Genomic DNA, 6,717 nt, shown 5'->3' on the forward strand with positions numbered 1-6,717 from the left:
CATATATTTCATAAGGTGTGATGGCCACCTTTTCAACCACACCCAACCTTCGAGCTAACAACAGTTGAAGGTAGTCTTCATACTTTGCACTTCTACAAAACTCCACACCGTTCATGCATAGTTGTCCTCCTTTGATGTGGATTAGGCTAGAGAGAGAGAGGGATTTGATGATTTGGAGACGAGGACCTCCCGGAAGGGCCTTTACTTTGTTTGCAAAACACTCACCACAATTATGAGAACCTAGCAATTGATGGCAACATGTTTTTTTCCGTTGTGAGAGAATGGAATTTTTAAGGTGAACACCTTTTACCCGCATACGTGCCGTCATCCGATAGGCATATTTCCTTTCTTGGGCTTCCTTGGGAGACCATTGTGGGAGTCGTGGATTTCGACCAGCTTCAAAAAGAGTTGGTGAAGGCGTTGGAGAATAGCCACTTGGAGTACTTGTTGTAGAGAATGCACCACCATGTGTTATATCGTCCCACATGGATGAGAATGTCCTCAGTCGGGGCACCAATTTATGACGAAGGAAATTCGGTATGGTAGTCTTTATACTATGCCAAACTCCCTTCTGCCACAAAGTGAATGAGGTAAGGGCACCACCTAGTCATGGAAGAGCGGACTAGGACACTATGTAAGAGGGAGAGGAGATTGTGAGGGAGAAGAGATAAAAACTAAGAGAGGGAGAGAGAGAGAGAGAGAGAGAGAGTGAGAGAGAGAGAACTACGAAAAAATAAATGAATCAATAGACTTAAGAGATGGAGAACCCTCGGGACATAACCAATATACACAATATGAACACCAATATCATGGGCTTATTACATTGTAGAGCATACATAAGCTATAGTAAGAGAATGAATTTCATAAGCTCATGAGGGAGAATGGGGAAGGCTCAATAGGGCTGAAGGAGGCCTCTTTGCTCTCTCTCTTCTTACAAATTACAAAGGAGAAGGCCTCTTTAAATAGGCCTTGAGGGTGTTTAGGGAGGAGGTTAAGATGTAATAGGAATTAACACCACCAAAGCTGCATTAAGGCGGTTCCACCAATGTGGAAGCTCCATCTAGATGTTTTGTTGACCAATTTGTACTTAATCAAGCTCCATCATAGGTGAGTTGTCTCCATTCTCCCCCCCATAGCTTGAGTCCAAGAGCTCTCCTATAAAAAAATATAGAGAATCTTCATAAAATAAGATCATATCTAGCAATAATAGAGAGAGAGTAATGAGAGTTCATACATTACTACTACAACTAAGGATGATTTGAGGGTGATTTAGGAGGGGAATTCTAATGGTTTATTAGCTTGAGAGAAAGGAGAAGAGAGGGGAAAGGGTTGGGGGTCTAATGAATGATGTTTTATGGAAGTGTTAAGTGTGGGGAAGAAAGTATGGATGTGTATTAAATTGGGAGGTGGTCTCCACTGCAGTTGGAAAAAGTTGGCATCCACCATTTTGGCCATATCTCCCAACTCCTAGCTCCAAAAAATTATAAAAAAATACCAGCCAAAACTTCAGCTTACGTGCTACAACTTTTATGTTGGAAAGTTTTTTTGGATTGGAGTGGAAGTATTTTTAAAAAATCTTACAAAATCATGTGCCTGATTTTTCTTCCACTAATGCTTCCAAGAAGGGTCCCATTTGGTTGAATTGTCATAAGGCTCCAAAGTCATGACATTATGAGCCTCACATGCCCTTTGGATGGCTCCAAATCCATTTCATATCTTTCCTTTTCACATTATACATTTTCCCTTCACCTACCTCCATTGATCTTTACTCTTCACCCCCCTTGGTAAACCGGTCCATGAAATATTTTCATCCAGTGATTTCTTGGATTTCCCAAGAGGTTGTTCCCACCCTCTTCTTTATTTCAAAGCTCCAAATGTGCAAAAAATCAACAAAATGTTAGACAAATATTTTTTTGTGATTTTCTCCAATCACGAGATAGTTGTTGATTCTCATACGTTAAAGCTCTCGAAGAAATAAGGGTGTGTCCAAAATCCCTCTATGTTGAGCTCATGTAACACAATGTCAATACAATCATTTTCCTAGATTCTAGATCGCATGGGAACTTCATTATTACTATCTTTACCAATTTTGCTACCATTATTTGTCTCTTAATGAAATATCACTTCTAGGAGAATGAAGAATAAAGATTTGAAGATTCAAGATGAACAGACCTTACTGTCCCAAAGTACCATAGCTAAGGTTAAGAGGAAGAGGGAAAATGGAAGACTAAGAAGATGAATGCTGTCAATATTAATGAAACCCTCAACTAGGCTTATTGTAGATTGATTATAGAGCTTCCACCAAGAATTTATGGCTACCGTGTTTGTATGAGTTGAAATGCTTTTATATCTTAAGGTCCTAAATGATTAACCTAACTCTTTGCTTATTGTTTGCTATGGTTTGAATAGATGGAGAGAATGATCAATCAAGTGGTTATATGCCTTCAAGGATAGCTTTAGAAGCTTCCAATTCTCAAAAACACTTGATAGAGTCAATGTGGGGTGGAGGCTCATCATCAAAACTAAGATGACCTGCTATTGTCCTACTTATAGTGGTTCAAAATAAGAGGCATAATGCTTAAGGACTAAAATAATGCCTCCAAAGCTTGCTTTTAGGAAGAATTCAATGATATTAGCAATGCATAGGAGCAAGCAAAAACTAAAAATGTGGTTAAAATGAAGATGATTGATTATAGGATATGCCTTAAGATTAATGCAATTTGTGTTGCAAGCCTACTAAACCCCATGCCATCAAAACTCTCCAAGACGGTTATCCACATGCTTCTCATGATGAGCATTAGTCACATAAACTGATGGCTAAAGCCTCAGAGGCTCAAGGAGAGAGACATTTGCAAGATCCAACATGGAATAAGCTTAGAAAGAAGCTATAAAGGAAAGGGGGAACCATGTTTTGAAATGTAGTAATACTCTTAGTCTTCTCTAGCCTCTCGTAGCCCCATTTTTGTTGGATCTATATATAGCTCACCCTATTTAGAATAGGTCTCACCTATATATATGTAGATTGTGATCAATATGATATAGTCTTTGGGATTCTATATGTTGTGGATCTCTTCTCTAAATATCTTTTATCTCTACATTTCAACATGGTATCACAACTATCACGACTAACTACAACCAATTCCTTGAAGAAGACAATCAAGAAGTATACCTATGTATTATCTCTTCTATTCTTGATTCATGTTATTTTTATGCTTAAATATGATGTATTTTGTATGTTATGAGCATCTTATATTATGAATTTTAAGCATAGAGAAAGTTCACTCGTTCATCATTTAGATTGCATATATGTTGAACTATAGATAAACCTTGCTTTGACACCCTAAAAGTTTATATTTTTGAAACTCTTAAGAAAATACATTTTTCAAGAAAACTCATAAGCTTTCTTTTTATCAAATCCACGCTCAATTTGGAGTTCTGTGTCAAAAGTTATGTCTTAGGTAAACTGGACTTAAAATAGAAAAACAAATAGGACAATAGCTTTTCATGCAGACTTCTAGGACACAGGCTTTGTTAGAATTACTCACTCTTGCATTTCTCTATTTTTGCCAAATTTTGCTAGATCATCATCTATTCTTGCCCAAAAAGTACAGCAATAACATTTTGAGCATTGTTCATATTTCTCATCTATGTTGGACTAATTTCTTCTCTCACATGTTTTGTCTACTTTGGGTCGTTGTATTCTTACCCACATTTCGTCTATCTTGGGTCTCCTTCTTTTAGAGTATGCTTTTTGAACTAAAAGTCTTTCATTGTATCATAGCTTCTACGTATGATTTGTTGTGGTGTGCATTCATTGTTGTTTTGTATATGGTGTGTAGATTCGATGATCTCATATTGTGTGTATTCTCTCTCAACTAGGTATGTGAAATTCTATAAACTGTCAAGTGATTTCCTTTTGGATAACGTTCCGTCCCTCACTCTCAAGGACAAGGATTCCTTGGGTAGAAAGTAAAGATACTGCTAATTCTTGAAGGCGATGACTTGCATGATATTTTTCTTGGTAATTATGAATGTATGCCTCAACCAATTGATCACGCTCATGATAATACCCTTGTAAGTGAAGGACCTATCTTTGAAGAATGGAGAATTCTTTATAATGAGTGGGTCAAATGCGACAAAGAAGCTCCTTGGTATATTATTCTACTCTTCAAGAATCACTTATGCTTGATGTATGTAATCTTTCAACCTCACAAGCTATATAGGAGTATTTGATAGAAAATTTTGAGATGAAATCTATTATAGAAATAATTTATCTTTGTAATCAATTCACTGAGTTAACAATACAACATGGAAAATTTTATGACAACACATATTGAATCATTCAAGAACATTATCAATTAGCTTATTGTTTGTTGCTAGTGATGTTATTCCACGAAAGAAATTGGACACAACTTCTTGACATTGTAAAGGATCTTTCCTATGATAATATTGTTATCATATTATCTAACAAAGATGGGATCAATTTTGATCAAGCTTGTATATCTTTGATTGAATATTCACAATGACATGAATGAAAACACACAAGTCAAGAAACAATTATGATCTCACAAGAGGACACACAGTCAGAACAAATCCACCAAGCTTTACTTGGTCGAAGATGTCCCTTTCTATGCTCTATACATAGGAGTTTTTGTGGTGGTAACTTCTCTTGTCTCAAGTTTCTTAACAGACATTATTCTTATTGCAATATAAATGGTCACACTATAGATGATTATTGGGCAAAACAATATGATGAAGAGCTTGGTAATACAAATAAAGAACCATGTTTATCTAGAGATTATTCTCCTTGTGACTACTACAAAAAGAGTGATCATTCAATCCATCTATGTTTCAAGAGGTATTTTGATTCAAATTGTAATACAACATATGCTACTACACATGACAGCACTACTAAAGAAGCAAATTATGCGAGTTATTCTATCTCTTCAGAAAGGATGCTTCATGTTCATGATGGATCTCTTTTTATTATTTATTCTAGTGCTAAGGGAAACATGGCATATCAGTCCCAAGGGTTACATAATTATCATTCTATTCCTATCAAGAAATTAGTTTATCTTACTGATGACACAACCTATCAAGTCAAAGGTATAGGTGATTTATATCTCGGTACTCTTGTTTTAACAAGAATTCTATGTGGAGTTTTACATGTTCCAGATCTACAAAGGAATCTTCTTTGTAAGACTTGTGGATCTTGGTCTCTTTTTTGGTTTTGACCATACCAAGTGTCACATTGAGGAAGTCAGTCAATCAAACCATAGTTGTTGCTCCTCAAAATGGTAATCTTTTTGAGTTATCTTTATATGAAAATATTGCAAATGTTGTTACAACTCCTAGTGATCTTAACAAAAAAATATGGCATCATCACTTTGTTCACTCTAGTTTTTCCAAGCTTGTCGATCTTTATCTGTGTGACCTTGTTCAAGGAATGGAATTCAAAGCTCATCCTCATATGGGTATTTCTGAATATTGTGCACTTGGAAAGTGTTTTTGCAAACCCTTTTCCATTTCCACTACAACTAATTCTAAAGATTTGCTTGATCTTATTCACACTAATATTTGTGGACCTTTTCCTCCATCAAAATCTCAATTTTGGTATTTCATGACTTTTATTGATGACTTCTCAAGATATACCATAGTTTTTCTCTTTCAACACAAATCAAAAGCTTTATTATCTTTTAAGCAATATCAAAAAGCTACAGACCTTCATATTGGTTGTTGCATCAGGAAACTTCACACTGATAATCATGGACAATTAGCATTACATCAACCTTTTGCTAATCTCGTTGGATGTCTTCAATTTGTTGGCTTAAATTCTCACCCTGACATTCTTTTTGCTGTAATTTTTCTTACGAAACATCTTAATTGTCCATGCTTTAAACATTGAATTGCAACTAAAAGCATTTGAAAGGCACTAAAGATTTTGGGTCGGTTTATCGGGGCTAACAGAACTCTAATTCTCTACATTCACTTCAACTTTTAGGCTATAGAGATGTAAATTGGGCAAGCTCTCACTTATCTATGCATTCTACAAGTGTAAATTATTTCTTTGTGAATGGTTGCCTTATTTCTTGGACTAGCAAGAAACAACGTTGTGTTGTTATTTCCACTACACAAAGGTTGAATATGTAGTTGTACCTTTAGCAAATCAAGAGTTAGTATGGCTTTTTAGCAAGTTCTATCAGATATTGGTCATCCTCCTCTCTCCAACACACCACTTAGATATGATAACCAAAGTGTTATTAGTCTTGCTAAAGACTATGTTCAACATAACAAGTCTAAACATATCGCAGTGCATTATCATTATGTTCAATATGAAGTAAAGAAAGGCACGATCATGATTGAACATTGTCCAAGTGATCAGATGACTACATATATATATTCACCAAATGACTCAATGAAGCATGCTTCACTCTACTACTATGCTCGGAACTTGAAGTTGTCTCAACTTCAATCTTTGGAAATTAATCTACTTTGACATTGTAGTGCCACTGTACATGCTCTTTGTAGGCACCATACAGTTCACATATGCACATACACCTCAAACCTCTTGGTTATCTTTGTACATACATATTCAATTTCACTTCACATGCACGATTTCACTTTACATGCACATAATAATCCTTCTTGATCATGTTTATGCATTTGTATAGAGGAGCTTAGGTTTTTTCATCTGTAGTTAGAGACATTTGTTTAAAT

Source organism: Lygodium microphyllum, chromosome 10 (assembly GCF_053477565.2).
Source record: "Lygodium microphyllum isolate KBCC chromosome 10, Lygodium_microphyllum_v1.1.10, whole genome shotgun sequence".
NCBI classification, from domain to species: Eukaryota; Viridiplantae; Streptophyta; class Polypodiopsida; order Schizaeales; family Lygodiaceae; genus Lygodium; species Lygodium microphyllum.